The 16,116-nt window shown below is 40.9% G+C and overlaps 1 protein-coding gene and 1 long non-coding RNA gene across 2 annotated transcripts in view; one reads left to right on the forward strand and one right to left on the reverse strand.

Annotated features, from left to right (window-relative positions):
• Positions 1–6,439: 6,439 nt before the first annotated feature.
• Positions 6,440–11,885, reverse strand: LOC134578803 (uncharacterized). Its single transcript, XR_010086132.1, has 3 exons — positions 11,733–11,885; positions 10,763–10,924; positions 6,440–6,521 (listed from the first exon to the last, which is right to left on the reverse strand). It is a non-coding gene; the product is annotated as an uncharacterized LOC134578803 (long non-coding RNA).
• Positions 9,744–16,116, forward strand: part of PHRF1 (PHD and ring finger domains 1) — a 78,810-nt gene continuing 72,437 nt past the window's right edge. The window contains exon 1 of the mRNA XM_063437846.1: positions 9,744–9,764. The gene's annotated coding sequence lies outside the window, so the exon portion shown is untranslated. The remainder of the gene's footprint in view (positions 9,765–16,116) is intronic.

Below are 16,116 nucleotides of genomic sequence, written 5' to 3' on the forward strand. Positions count from 1 at the left end.
GGAGGTAGTGAAGTAGATTTCCCAATTTAGACCAGTTTCATGATATGCAATGACGGTAAACAACAAAAAGAACAAGATGGTGTGGTATTGTATGCAACAGAGACAAAGAATTGTTTGAAAATACACTCACAAAAACAAGGCGCAATCTATTAGCTCACCTGCATCAGTGTCATAGGAAAGCATTGGGAGACTCTTACGCATGCAAGGTAAAACGCCACACTGTGCCAATTTGCATATCCCTAAAGAATTGCATCTATGGGAAACATTAATTAACTCCATGCTGAATGCCCTGCACTGACCCACATCTGAATGACTGTCACTAGAAGTGTTCCTAGGCAGCAATAAAAATACTGCATTCTCTAAAGAAAGCATTTGCAATGCTCATCCTGTCTGGACAGGCTTCCCACTTTAATAACCAGGTCAGTGTTGCAAGTGACTTTGTATCTTTTGGATATTAAAATGGTATGAGATGGGGCAAGAATATCTCAGGTTTGATTCTGATATCTTTCCCAATGCAGTGGTAACCCCATGTATTTCCTGCCAGCATTTTATATATTTTCATGCGCCCCTGCCATAAATGTATCACTATTCTAAGCACTTCTTCACATCTCCAGCATTTCTCAAAATAGTTTTTAGAGATTTTATATAAGACTTAAGGTAAGGGATACCAGTAAGTTGTAAAGTTATAATTAAAATACTTGAAATTTGGAGCCCCAGGGGCATTGACAAAAACAAAATCTTAGTTAATTCAGTGTTTGTAAAAGATGGTTCAAATACCAAAGGTGTGACAAATCCAGTAGGCACTTTGCCAAGGGGTAACGGGAAGAAGGCAAAAATACTCCAGGTTAGTACATACGCCACCTTCAGCACAATCTTTAGGACATATTCTTGACTGAGGTACCCATTCCACTTTCCAGAGAAAGTTGAATTTCATCTGTTCCTGTATTCTAAGATGTCTGGATTACCCAGCAGTGCGGTTAATGGTCCGGGGCACAAGTGGGTTGAGTCTAAACAAGTAACAACTTAAGGTGGCTCTTAGGGGGATGATTGAGAAGATTAATTAAGGTCCTTCCTCCCTTATTTGCTTTCTTAATACACCGAAGGCTTCATTGTGCCAGTAGTTTGCCACTCTATAAATTGGAAGTGTTGTATAGCCTCGTAGTTTAACAATACATTGCAGCCAAATTTAAACAAGTGTTTAAATTGCAATCTTGTGCTGCCATCATTGTAAAGAAAGTTCCAGTAAAGATGTAACCATTCCTGGTTGTCGCGTTAATATAATGAAAAGGGGTGACCGTTCCATTTTAAACTTTTTTTTTTTTCATCCCAAAAATAAATAGTTTTGAATTCATTCTTTTTGTAACCCAATTATTCTTGCCTGTATCTAGCAGAAGCCTCAACACTGAAATATTCTGCTTAACCACTCTAGCTCTGCCTATACAAAGATGTAGCTTCCAATGCTTCTACAAAACATGAATAACCAAATAAGAGAATTAGCTCTGTGTTATAATGTTGCCCTTTACCATTAACTTGTTATCTGTGTGTGACTTAGTAAGTTATTTCCAAAATGAGGTAAATTAAATGGCCATATATAGACATGAAGATATGTTGATGCAATTAAAAATTGTCCTCAAGTAAGAAATAAAGTCCCAAGCAAAGAAGTGTTCTACATTATAAGCATGGTTGAGCACGGTTACAAAATTCCACTGAAAAATTAACACACTTTTTTGGCAAGTACAACATTTATTTTTCAAAATGCACACATACAGTTTGAACTATGACAAGGCATTTTACAAGGAAATGTATAGGATTTTGTATTATACATTTGTGTTTCTTCTGAAGATGTTGAGGAATCTTCATACTCCCTTATAATATTTGGGTAATTTCTTTTATCGTATATATACCCACTTGTGTTTATCCACTGGTACATTGTGTATAAGGTGTATACTTTTTTTGCTTATTTTACAAGGAAACTGTTTTATTATGTCATTTCCAAGTCAGGTTGCCAGGATTATATAACACAGTGCTAGTAAAGTGTCCCACGGGACTAAATTATGGATTTTGCATCCCGATTTTCAGTAAAATAGAAGGATATTCTTGGCAGTGTGCTTTTGGTCTGTTTCTGCATGCGGTTTCTCCAACAAAGTCTGAGGAAGGAGTAGTTCAGGCCAGAGCGGTCAGTTGCAGTCCGAGAAGCTGGTTAGCCGCTGTCACACGCACAGTGGCATTCAGGTAGCAGCGCAATGTGCGTTAGTCAGTGGCTCACCTACATCTGGAGATGATCTGGTCTTTTAACTGCATAAATACCATTGTATACTTACACATACGGATGACATGATGATTGATAAATCCACAGCAAATGAGTAACATGAACTGAATCATCCAAAAAAGAGTGTTTGCACAAGAGGACTCTGCAAAAAAAAAAAAAAAAAAAAAAAAAATCACCCTCTAATAAGGTTAAATCTTTAAGCAAACAATTGCAGGCCCATAAAATATTAAACTTTATTTATTGTTATTAACTCCGTTCAAAGAGGCTCAATCACCCCCTCTAAAAAAACAAGTATTTCATAAAGAAAATCTTTCACCGAAATTCCAAATCAGTCGAAAGATGCATGCAAGACAGTCAGTTTCCGCCACTTCACAAAAAGTTATAGTCAAGCCCACAGCTGAGGGGGAGAGGGAACAAAGGCTACTTATCTAATCCAAGACTGTTAAAGTAACAGAGGTAATGTGGTTTGCAAACTCATGTCTTTTACAAGCATTGGGCCACTTTGAGCCGGTTCCAGGAGCAGATCGAGCCATTGTTTATATAACTCAATACCAGGAATAAAGAAGAAGAATATATGATGGCCACTCCCATGAAGCAAAAGTAAGCCAGGAAATGCACAGAGCAGATGTGTTTCGGTATGTTTGTGCATTGGAAAAATAAAAACATTGTGTGTGTATATTATATTTTAGCTTTAAGGTTTTCCTTTACAAACTGCCAAATATGACTTGATGGAGCCAAACATTGCTTGGTACCCATTAGGAACTAGACCATACTAGAACTGGGAAGGGTCCCTCCTCTTCCTGGTGGTAACCCAAAGTGGATCGCTCTCACCCACCACTCCCTTAATTAACCCCTTAAGGACACATGACATGTGTGACATGTCATGATTCCCTTTTATTCCAGAAGTTTGGTCCTTAAGGGGTTAAGCTACAGACCATGTCTTAACATATGTTTCTATAAGACAGGAAAAATATAAAAGATTTGAACATCTACACAGTTCAAGAACCAAAAAAATAAATAAAAAAAAATTCCCAAACATCACAGGCTGCTCAAAAAATTAGACAGGATAAATAATACTTTTAGGATATATGGCTCACTGGCTGCTATCAACGGTCGAGTACAGTTCTAGATATGTGTGTGGAAATAATGTTATGCAAACCGTTGTCTTAAAATGGTATTTGGAAAATTGGGCTATCATTTAAACTGCTAGGAGAGGTTTTTATATTATGCATGTTTGATTACACCAAAGATGTATTTACATTTTCCTGTATATCATGATTAGTTTTCTATTTTTATCATACGCTGCACTGGAAAGCAAAGAGTGATGGCAGCAGTCCGGCAATCTATAAAGATGCACAAGAATAGAATTTTAAAATAAGCTCTAGATTATGCACTTCAATGTGGGTCACACCATGTAAGAATAAATATATATTATATATACACACACACACACACACACACACGATAAATTTAGAAATTACAGATGAGAGAAGAGCATAGATCATGATCAGTTCCTTACTTAGAGGCCTGGTAACTCATCTGATCTCTTATAGGCACAGGAAAACCGAAACTACCACTGCCCAGACCACCTGCCTCTTTTCCAGCCATTATTCAAACCTCTTATCGCATTAGGTCAATTTGTTTTCTCGATAAGAAAGAGGGCTCTACACACTGCCCAATTTACCAGGGTTTCACAACATTTTAGTGAATTCAAATTTTGCTTTACCCTAAAGATGACATGCCCATTAGTCTCCGGATACCTCCGATCCCCTATGAATTTAGTCAGATGTAAAACTGGAGTCAAACTCAAGGTTTCATTTGACGTGAAAAGATGGTTTATCCGTATAGTTATGTAGACACTGTGTACCATTACTTCTTGTATTGGCTCTTCTGAGTTTTAAAAATCACAGGCTGCTCATACTGTGTAATCGAAAACTGAGGTTAGCAAAGTTATACATTCAAAACCAAAGATCGATCTAAAACCAGATTTGAAAAAGCAATTAGCAAACATGGAAGGAGTCTCTGTGAGTACCATTACAAATACATTGAAAAGGAAAATCCCAAAAGCACTGCAACCTCTTTACCTGGGGTCTACTGATCGCAGCTCCTCCGCCTCGCTGTAGCCACCTGCTCTCTCTGAACCAAGCCCAGCTGTGCAGAGCTTACCTCAAGTGGACTAACAAAAGCTCCTATAGCAAGCCTTAGTCGTTATGGTGCTCAGATTGTACCTTTAAAGTGTGCCAGTCACAGTTAGACTGACGATCTATTGTATAAAAGAAAATTTACACTTAAAAATATAGTCCTTCCCCAAGTATCCAATCAGATTGTGGCATAGAGGTCTGCACTCAGGAATATGTGGCAACAGAGAGCAGGAGGACCGTCCTACAGGAGGTTCTCCTGCTCTCTCTTATAGATGGTAACTCCAAGCAAGCACTTGCCAGGAAGTTATAGGAACCATACTGTTGTTGCCAATATAGGAATGGAGAGACACTTATGGAAATTTGGTATTACAGAGGAGGATTAAACCGCTTGGAGATGCAACGGGAGATTGGACGGGGAGGGTTACAAGAGTGCAACACCCATGGATCTCCTTCTAGCGGTTAAATGTTATTATGGAACATATCCTAAGCCAAAATATATCATTGATCTTTATGGTTAATGCTAAACCTGTCGCAACATGTTAAAGTGTTTTTTTTTTTTCTTTTTCACAAGAAACTTGTAAATTCTTGAATGTGAAATAAAACTTTAGTGCAAAAAAAAAAAAAGTAATCTTTTCTCAAAAGACCCAACTCGGCCTTTTATCTTTTTTAAGGTCAAAAAGAAGATCTACGACTGAAATGAGTAATAAACATCTATATTCTATGAACTGTGTGGAAATGAGAGAGCATTTAAAATGCATCCTTCCTGGCAAAGGAAACCTCAATTGAAACCCAGAATAAACCAAGAGGTTAACCACCACACTGACTTTTGCTCGGTGTATTTGGGCAACAATTAGAGCATCTCTTTCCCCTCAATCTATATTTATTTTAAAAAGACAGAAAAATCTGCAGAAACTATGTTAAAGCAGCCCAGTCACAGTCTTGAGGATTCAGCTCCCAGTAGCCAATGTTAACACTGTAGTCTCATGGATGGGATCCTCCTTTGAAACAGCTTAAAGGGACACCATAGTCACGGGAACAACTACAGCGTCATGTAGTTGTTCTGGTGAGTATAATCATTCCCTGCAGGCATTGTCATGTAAACATTGCCTTTCCTGTGGCCACTGGAGGCGCTTCCTGGGGCAGTGCTGCACAGTGTGCAGCACTGCCGTTCAGCGTCTTCACGCGCTGCATGGAGATGCCGAGTTTTCCTCATAGAGATGCATTGATTCCGCCTCTGACCCCTTGACGATTTTAACCAATCCAGTGCTTTGTGTGTGGGAAAGCATTGAATTGGCTTTAAAAAAAAAAATTAAAAAATAATTATATATATATATATATATATATATATATTCATAAATTCTGATGTCAGCAAGGAGGCGTATCAGGGGCAGGGTCGGCCCGACGTTGGAAATAAGGGAGTTTTTTTTTTTTAATAGGGCTAAGGAGGGCAAACCTCCTAAATGGTGGTTTTAACACTATTGGGTAAAGAATATATGTTTGTGTGCCTTAAAATGTCTCTACAAAGGTCACTGGAGACGGCTGGGTAAACAAAATAAAAAATTGACAAGTTTGACAGTGGTAGCTCTGCCTTTTTGTTAAGCGTAGGAAAAAAAAATACTAAGATACAAGTAGTCCCTACTTTGTCTCAGTATTTCTTTTGAGTGGGTTGGAATTTTAGTAAAATTCCAACACAGCCAATCGGAGCATTTCATAAAGATTCAACCTCTATGAAATACTCATTGTGGAGGAGGGGTTACAAGAGCAGCTTTTAAAGGACCAAACTACACACAAAGCAATTCAGCTTGCTGACGTGCTTTCTGAGCGAGGAGCTTTATAGAAGTTCAAGTTAATTACTATGACAAATCTGCACTTTTATATAATTTTATTATTAAATAACACCCCCCCTTCCACAGAACTAACGGAAAACTGAAGTGGAGGGGTGCTGGAGCAAGGCTGCCTTCTCTAACAGAGGCCAGTGAGCGCGCATCCACATGGCTCCAAGATCTTACTTGTCCTTCTTGCTCCTACTTCCTCATCCGCAGCCACCTCCCTGGTCCTCTGTCAGATGTGCACTCGCGGAGTAGAATCAGACGCTTCTTAATGAGTCTATGCTGGGAGAAAAGAAAAGAAAAAAGACTGTATGTATAAGAATTGCAGCTTTGCAAGCTCTTTTTAGATATGCCCTCAATTAAATATGCATCACTAAATACACGCTTGCAATGGGGTTATATCTACTAAATATTTTATTTTAACAATTTTCCTGTGGAGTGCACCTTTAAAAGGATACTCTGATCACCAAAACTTCCCTTTTTTTTTTTTGCATAGATGCTGTCCCTTAAGTCTCTACTGACGGTCAGACTGAGAGCTACTTTGAAAGTCTTCACATTCAGCGTCATCCCCTCCAACATGAGGACGTTGAACACAGGTGATGCTTCCCACAGAGAAGCACTGCATTGGCAGAATTTAGCAATTGCTCTTTCTTCCCAGTGCATCCATATGTGAAGCACTGGACAGAGATAAATCAACCAATCATGATCTCACAGAAGGCAGAGGAGTCACGGGCCATGTTGAACATGCAACCTGCAGACTGGGGGACTCTTTACTGGACACAGTAAGGAATAAAGTGTGGGTGGCTACAAAGAACCCAAAGCTATTTTGCGCTCACAGACAAGTTTGAGACAGTGGTGTATCCTGGTTTTGTGCTGCCCTAGGCAGGACAAAACTCAGGCGCCCCCCCTCCCCCCGCGCCACCCCCACCCAACCTTTCCCCCCGCCCTGCATTCTAAATACACACACACACACACACATTCACTGACAGATACGCATACACTAGCTAACAGAAATACACACTCGCTAATAGACACAATCACACACTCACTCACTAGCCGACACAAACTAGCAGACACACACACTCACTAACAGACACAGACAGAAACACTAACAGACACAGACACAGACACACACTCGCCCACCCACATTAACACATTTTTTTTAATTTTTTTTTTTACAAAATTTTTTTTTTATTTAACACCCCCCCCCCCCCCACCCCAGCCTCCTTACCTTTGGGAATGCTGGGGAGGGGAGGGTGTCTCTTCCTCCCTGGTGGTCCAGTGGCTGCTGGGCGATCGGGCGGCACTGCCTGGCGGGCGGGCGGCGAGGGAGCACTTCCCCTGAGCTGTCTGCTCAGCTCCCTCGCCAGCCGCAGAGTGAGGCTGGGAGCCGGAATATGACGCCCCCCCTCCCCCCGCGCCACCCCCACCCAACCTTTCCCTCGCCCTGCATTCTAAATACACACACACACACACACACACATTCACTGACAGATACGCATACACTAGCTAACAGAAATACACACTCGCTAATAGACACAATCACACACTCACTCACTAGCCGACACAAACTAGCAGACACACACACTCACTAACAGACACAGACAGAAACACTAACAGACACAGACACAGACACACACTCGCCCACCCACATTAACACATTTTTTTTAATTTTTTTTTTTACAAAATTTTTTTTTATTTAACACCCCCCCCCCCCCCACCCCAGCCTCCTTACCTTTGGGAATGCTGGGGAGGGGAGGGTGTCTCTTCCTCCCTGGTGGTCCAGTGGCTGCTGGGCGATCGGGCGGCACTGCCTGGCGGGCGGCGAGGGAGCACTTCCCCTGAGCTGTCTGCTCAGCTCCCTCGCCAGCCGCAGAGTGAGGCTGGGAGCCGGAATATGACGTCATATTCCGGCTCCGCCTCCCAGCCTCACTCTGCAGCTGGCGAGGGAGCTGAGCAGACAGCTCAGGGGAAGTGCTCCCTCGCCGGCCGCCCGCCCGGCAGCGCCGCCCGATCGCCCAGCAGCCCGCCGGCATGTCTGTTAGCCGCAAGGCTAACAAGACATTTGCCTTGGGCATTTGGGGGCGGCTTTTTTTGCCGCCCCCTGGAAAATGCCGCCCAAGGCAAATGCCTTGTTTGCCTCGCGGCTAATACGCCCCTGGTTTGAGACACCCATTCACACGAAGTATGGATATCACTGGTTGCGTGTACATATGCAGACCCCAAATCCAGGTCCCCGCTAGTAATGTACAAGTAAGTAGTCCTCAGTATAGTGCTTCCCACTATATTAAACAAAAGCAGGTGTATGGTGCATGTGCACACATAAATGGCTCACATTGGAGATATTTCCTCAATAAGAACAGTTGAAAAAGCACTTAGCATACACATGTTACATCATATATACAAACACATCAGGGTAGTCTTTAAAGGAACACTATAGTCACCTAAATTACTTTAGCCAAATAAAGCAGTTTTAGTGTATAGATCATTAACCTGCAATTTCACTGCTCAATTCACTGTCATTTAGGAGTTAAATCACTTTGGTTCTGTTTATGCAGCCTTAGCCACACCTCCCCTGGCTATGATTGGCAGAGCCTGCATGAAAAAAAAACATGGTTTCACTTTCAAACAGATGTAATTTACCTTAAATAATTGTATCTCAATCTCTAAATTGAACTTTAATCACACACAGGAGGCTCTTGTAGGGTCTAGCAAGCTATTAACATAGGAGGGGATTAGAAAATCTTAATTAAACAGAACGTGCAATAAAGAAAGCCTAAATAGGGCTCTCTTTACAGGAAGCGTTTATGGAAGGCTGTGCAAGTCACATGCAGGGAGGTGTGACTAGGGTTCATAAACAAAGGGATTTAACTCCTAAATGGTAGAGGATTGAGCAGTGAGGCTCCAGGGGCATGTTCTATACACCACAACTGCTTCATTAAGCTAAAGTTGTTCAGGTGACTATAGTGTCCCTTTAATATTGATTGGACTCTGGGCAAGAATTTACTTGGGCCCCTGGATCCTGCCCTCCCACTCCCAGGCATGGCATCTCAACCTCAATCCAAACACACACTCAGTGACCCACAGATACACAACCTGGTACTGACACACACACACACACACTCAGTGACATTTTTTTATATTTGCAGTCACCCTTCTATTAGCATATATGTTGTCTTCAGGTGGGTGACTTTGCAAGAGCACACTAGAAAAGGCTTGGAGAATATTTCCTATTCAGCCTGCATTCGCAATTCCTTGATGAATTCTCAATTTAGCAAAAAACCAAAACTCACTGGTTTCAATTTCAATTCAGCTTACCAACTCCGACATCTGTTTTACCATGCGGCAGAAATCAAGCCATAAATCTAAAACTTGTTTTAACAGAATAATAACTTAAGACAGCTTACGTGACCATTTATAATGCAAGCCTATATAGAGGAGAATTGGAACTAAACAAGACATTTTTATGGCACTAAAGTACCCTTCTGGAGTTCAGCAGTAAACCAGGAATCTCTGAAAATCAAGGTAATGACACACTTTAGACAAGAAAGGAGTTGGCTATTTGGTTGTTTGTTTCCAGCTTACCTATTGTCAGTTCTACATAATGTCTGGATTAGTGAATAGTGAAATTTACGCAGTATCAGAAGGCACTACTACTCAAAAATTAAGTTTATACTATCCCTGAGGAAGTCATACCCTGACGAAACGCGTTGGATTCATATAGAGACTATTTTACTTCCAGGTTTGTGTTTTATTATTATTATTGTTTTTATATACCACTTTGCTGGATCCAACTACCACTCCACTTTGCACAGATGAACACACCACCTTGTTCCACTTGCTAGTGGAGATATGATAGCTGATTACAGCATTGATGTAAGTGTAATCAGTGTAAAAAATGTTGTTACCTTTTAACAGTACTACCCTGTCTGTCTTTTTTTTTTTTCTTATTTCCCCTCGAGGATTTATCTTACAAGAAGGATTCTAATCACCTCCTACGTACCCCAGAGGGGAGATAGGCGCAGAACATTTAGTCACCCTACTTTGCATACTTCACTATTTGTGATTTTATATTTCTAGATCTCCGATAGATCACCTCGTGTTGTACAGGTTGTATCCTCTATATCTTGTGTGCTACCCCATTCCTAGTTTATATTTCACTTCGGGGCTGTAAGTGAGGTACACTTTGGTGATAGCATTGTCTGTTTTGGTGTTACAATATAGTACATACTCTGTGTAAGTTTATACTATTGTCACCACCAATTCTATTCTAGCCATCGTTGGGAAAAAAAAATATCCCCCCAAAAAAATAAAAAAAATCAATTTGTTGATTTTTGGAAAACCTGAGAGTGCAAATCCTTTTCTTTGAGGAGATTATATATATATATATATATATATATATAGTAATCCATCATACAGATGGCTATGTACATGCAATGAGATCCCATGATAGAATATGAGAAGTCTTATTAGGGGAGTGTTCACAGCAAGATTGCAGATCTGGTCTGACACTGGATACTCACTGTAAGTGCTTTCGTTTCAATGCGCTCATCTGGAAGAGTATGCATTCCTCTGCATGGAGCTGGGCACGCACACCATGGATGGGCTGCTCAACATCTTCAGGATGAAAATCTATGTTTATCCAGCTTAAGGGGCCATGTCACATGGGAATTAAATTCCTTTCCCTATGTAGAATAATAGCTAGCTTTATAAGTACAGTATGTCACAACATGCATTTACATCTATTTATAAATAAGAGACATTATACAGAACCCCACCCTACAAACAAACAAACAAACAATTTCTACATATATCCCCACTACTCCAATATTTCACTGCTGACACCATATTAAAACCCACATGAAAACTGTGCATGCTGATTTTATCTTATAGGTGTATTGTCAATTTATCGATCAGATGTAATTCTAGCCTTGGGGTTCATATGGAAAAAGTAATACACATAATGATTTGCTAAAATGTGAAATTATCAGGGAATCATGGTACTTAAAGTGTCTGGTCAAAATTTAAAAAAAATTAATAGGGATCAAAAACACTGTGCCAGTTGAGTTATTTTACACTTTAATGTACAATTCCCTGGTGAATTCCTAAATATTAAAAAAAATCTAAAAATCTAAGCAATCCTTTGTGATTTTAGTAAAAAATTATTATATATTTTTCCCCATAAGCAAAAGCACATTAAAATAGTCTACAATCACAATATAAAAAAAAATATGTATATGATCCCCCATACATAAAGACACATATTTATTAAAAAAAATTCTAAAATCACAATATAAAAAAATATGTATATTATTGCCCCCCATACATAAAGATACATATTTATTAAAAATGTTCTAAAATCACAATATCTAAAATAAATACATATGTATATATTATTAATTTTTTTGCATGCACCCATAGAACACATACATACATTCTGACTTGCTACTCTTTCTATGTAGTTAATCTTTACAAATACATTGAATCACTCACCTCTTGGTCAGTATGCATTTGATTGATCCCTTGAAATAATTCAGTAGTTTTATACTGCATTGCATTAAACCAGAAAGTTTCCAAATAAAACGGACTGTATTAAAAAGACTGTAAGTTGCAGCTGGAGCAGCCCTGCCCACAACACCTGCCACCCTGAGCAACTTCATCCGCCCTCTTGACTCTCCACCTTAGAAACCAATCAAAACGTGCCATCCAGCAGAACGTTCCCGCCTCCAGGAAGTAACTCTCCAATTAAATCACGACCGGGCGTTTGACACCCACAAACGCCACGCCCACTCTGATGGTTGGGGTGCGGCGCGTTCATTTCTGCACGTCTTACTTTACAGATCATACCAAGTGTCACCCACACCGCAGGAGACATCTTATTAACTTCAAATGTAGTAAAAGTCACATATCAGCTCTTTCAAACACACAATTTACAAGCAGAGATTATTTTAACAGATGCATCAATTATATAGGTTAATCTAGAACGTGTAGGACTGCAGGGCGGGTAATGAGTGTAAATAGGAAAGTTGTACCCCCCCACGCGATCAGTGGTAGAGTCGGAGCCTGTGGTGAGAAATGTTTTGCCATGAGTCCTGTGTCAATGCGCACGTACCCCAGGAGCTGAGTGACGTAGGGGGGCGGGGATTTAAAGTTAAAGGCGTGGCTATAGAGCGCGCGAAAATGAGAAGGGAATTAAAAAAATAAATCATAGAATCCTCTCAGAGGGTAGATAGCATTTAAAGGGACACTACACTGCCCAAATACTAAATAAATAAAAATCACGGTGATACCGGAGAAACTGACGGAAGCCAAGTACAGAGAGATGGACACAGGTTTCTTCAGGAAGGAAGAGATTCTTTATTGGATCACCGATCGGGACTCAGAGGGACTAGCGTCACCAAAATACCACAAGTTCTGAGCCCCGGACAATAGTGCAGGCTCCTTATATAGGCATATAACTCCTCCCATATTAAGCTCCACCCGCACATTCTCTTAACCAATCAACACAATAAGAATTAACTTCCTGTTTGACCGCATGGCTTGTCCAGCACAATGGAGGAGGGGGAATACTATATCCTGTATTCTTGCACATGCTCCGTACACTACTGATCGTATCTTGCCTCGTGCAACCAACTGATCGATACGTCAGCATATGCACGTACACATGCCACGTGGTAATCTCGGCCTACTAAATTTATTTTTACCGAGATTCCACCACATTCCCCCCTTTGATGCCTCTTGATATTTTACAATTACTTGAGGCATCACATAACCTTAGTTTTGCTTACACCGCAAGTTACCTTGAACCAGACCAGACTTATCTTATGATGTGAATCTTCAACATTCATCTTCCTGCATTGGTTCTCCCTGATCTAGAGCCCTATATTTATATATCGCCATTATCTGTGCAGCAGCCTTCCTCTCTGCTATACTTCCTATCAGGCTTTGCACAGACCTAACTACTAAGGGGATAAGACACGGTAGGAGTAGACACAACAATAAGATCAATAGGACTCCACCTACCACTGCCTTAAGCCCTCCAAACCACTCATACCAGCTACCAAACCAACTACTTGGATTATACCCTTTCCATACCTGAGTAGGCACATGCGCTAGTTTAACCATATGGCTAGTAAGCTCAGCTATTGCTTGCCCTTCGTCGTCTATTTGAAGACAGCAATTGCTTAGGTTAAACTTCCCACATACACCTCCCTCTACTGCCAAAAGGTAATCCAAGGCTAATCTATTCTGGTATACTGCTGTCCTCATCCTGGTATTATGTTTCACTAGGAGATTGAGTGCTTGTGATGTTTCATTGGTGATAATCTCAACCACCGCCTGTAACCTTATAATGCGGTTGAGCATATAAATAGGGGTTCTATAACCAAAGGTACCATCTTCTGCCCACGTGGCTGGCCCATAATAATCTATGATACGCTGGGGAGGCCATTCATTATCTTCCCAGGTACCTATCTCTAGGGGTCCCCTTTTCTTCCTATGATTCACATCATACACTTTAACACCTAAAGTCTCACCTGTTTCAATCGGTAACAAGAAGAAGGATGGTTTGAGCATACCCAACACACATGCCCCTTCCCAGTCCTGTGGCAACTCCGAATAGGCTTTCTTACCACAGATCCAGTACAAATTTGCTGGGGCTCTCCAGGTAGATGTGATGGATAAATCAAACCACACATCCTTTAAATTGGCATATCTAGCAAACGGGTTAGATGGTTCTGAGACATTTGAAGCCGACCACCAAGTTGTATTTTTAGTATCATCATCATAAGCTTTTTGCCCTAGACAAGTTAATTCTCCTACAGAAGTATTATACATTATTCCTTTCCTTGCTATGCAAACATAACCTATGATGGAGGTCTTTAATCTCCACTCAGATTTACCTCTAACACTCAAATGATAATCGGCTTGTGCAGATATTAGTTGGTCAACTGCCTCAGAACCGGACATTACCTCCTTTGCTTCCCAAGGCCATTGGTCTCCCATGTTAGTACCTCCACACACATAGCAGTTGGTAACATTAAGACTACCGGCAATACTTTCGGCTAAATCTATGAACAGGTTCTTAGCGCTATGGGGGATCTTATTATCTATACTCATCTCTTCATAAAAGGAATGGTATACTTGATGAGTCTGGGAGGATACCGTATCAGTCTCTATTCCTATAAACAATAATGTCCCAGGATCTAAACCCGTCCCGTATATCTGAAACCCAAATAAATTTCCATACTTATCTAGGAACTTGTCGGGGTTATTTATAAGTATATGGACTGGGTTGCATTCCATAGACTTACAATATGGGCTAGTCGGCAACTTAGTCACTATCATGTCTTTATCTACTGTCTGTCCCCAAGTCGCCCACCCCACACAAGACCAATATGGGCAAAAGTTATAGTCTTTATTTGGGCATCTAGGACTCACATATTTATTTTTACTACTGGGACAAATATATTTATCGTTAGATCCATACGTCCTCTCCCATCTAAGATCCCCACATACATTCCACGGCTTTCTACCACTTGATATCGCCTTACATGCATCAAATAGCAGAACACCCGAAGAATATACGGATTCTAACACCGTCTTATTAATTAGGGTCCCCTGAGGATCTCCATTCCTGAGAGTCAACCAAATTGTACGAGGTTGATACTCCGGACTGAAGCACTTAGGTTCTCCTACTCCTAAATGGCACACACTATAGTCTATATTTAGGTATCTACATCTTGATACCTCTCCTTTACACTCGTATTGTGAATGCCAAATTAGGGTTTGGGAAATATGGTTACCTGTTCTCGTAGTCTTAATGCATACCTCACAGCTAGGAGTGTCGGTACCTCTACCTTCCTGAATATAAAAACACATGTAAATAAACACAATCAAAAGCACATCTTTCGCCGTCATCCTCAGTCTTCGTCCGTGCGATGGAACCTCAGCTTCCAGGATGTGAGGGCTGCAGGGAATGGAGTTCTGCTCGTCTTCACAGGTGTCTCTTCGAGACTTTCCTGGCTTATACACTATGTGATGGTAAGCGGACAGGCTTTATTATGGCCTTCTCACTCACACCTGTAACAATAAAATTTGTAATCCACAATAATTCCTCGTTACTCCGACTGAGTAGTGCGTTTCAACCGGATCTTGCAGGGATTCTCTGGATCTGCTGTAACTTGCCAAGAATCGACTGCTGCTGGTTTAACCCTGGAGTGATGTATCCACGGAGTCACTTCTGCTACTTTTATCGCTGTAGGGGTAGACAAAAGAACAACATAAGGACCTCTCCACTTGGGCCCTAACGGTACATTATTCCACTCTTTAATCCACACTTGGTCTCCTGGATGATAACTATGAACAGGGGGATAAATATTCACAGGTAATCTATCTTGTACCCATTTCTGTACCTCCTCCATAGTCTTACCCAACTCTACAACCTGCTGCCGGGTAATTCCTTCTCCCAACTGACTCAAATCCCCCCTTAAGTTACCAAGTACGGGAGGTGGTCGCCCATACATAATTTCAAAAGGAGAGAGGCCCATCCTTCTGGTAGGGGTACTGCGGATTCGCAATAGAGCTATGGGTAAGAGAACGTTCCACTTAAGTTGGGTTTCCTGACACATTTTAGCCAACTGGTTCTTAATAGTTCTATTCATTCTCTCTACCTTACCAGAACTCTGGGGTCGATATGCAGTATGAAGCCTCCACTTTATACCAAGCATATGAGTCAGTTGTTGTAGGCACTGGTGAACAAAAGCTGGACCATTGTCCGATCCTATAGAACAGGGTAGTCCATATCGGGGTATTATTTCTCGTAGCAGGAATCTCACAACTTCTCCTGCTTTCTCTGTACGAGTAGGATATGCTTCTA

The sequence above is a fragment of the Pelobates fuscus genome, chromosome 12 (genome assembly GCF_036172605.1).
Source record: "Pelobates fuscus isolate aPelFus1 chromosome 12, aPelFus1.pri, whole genome shotgun sequence".
Taxonomy (NCBI): domain Eukaryota; kingdom Metazoa; phylum Chordata; class Amphibia; order Anura; family Pelobatidae; genus Pelobates; species Pelobates fuscus.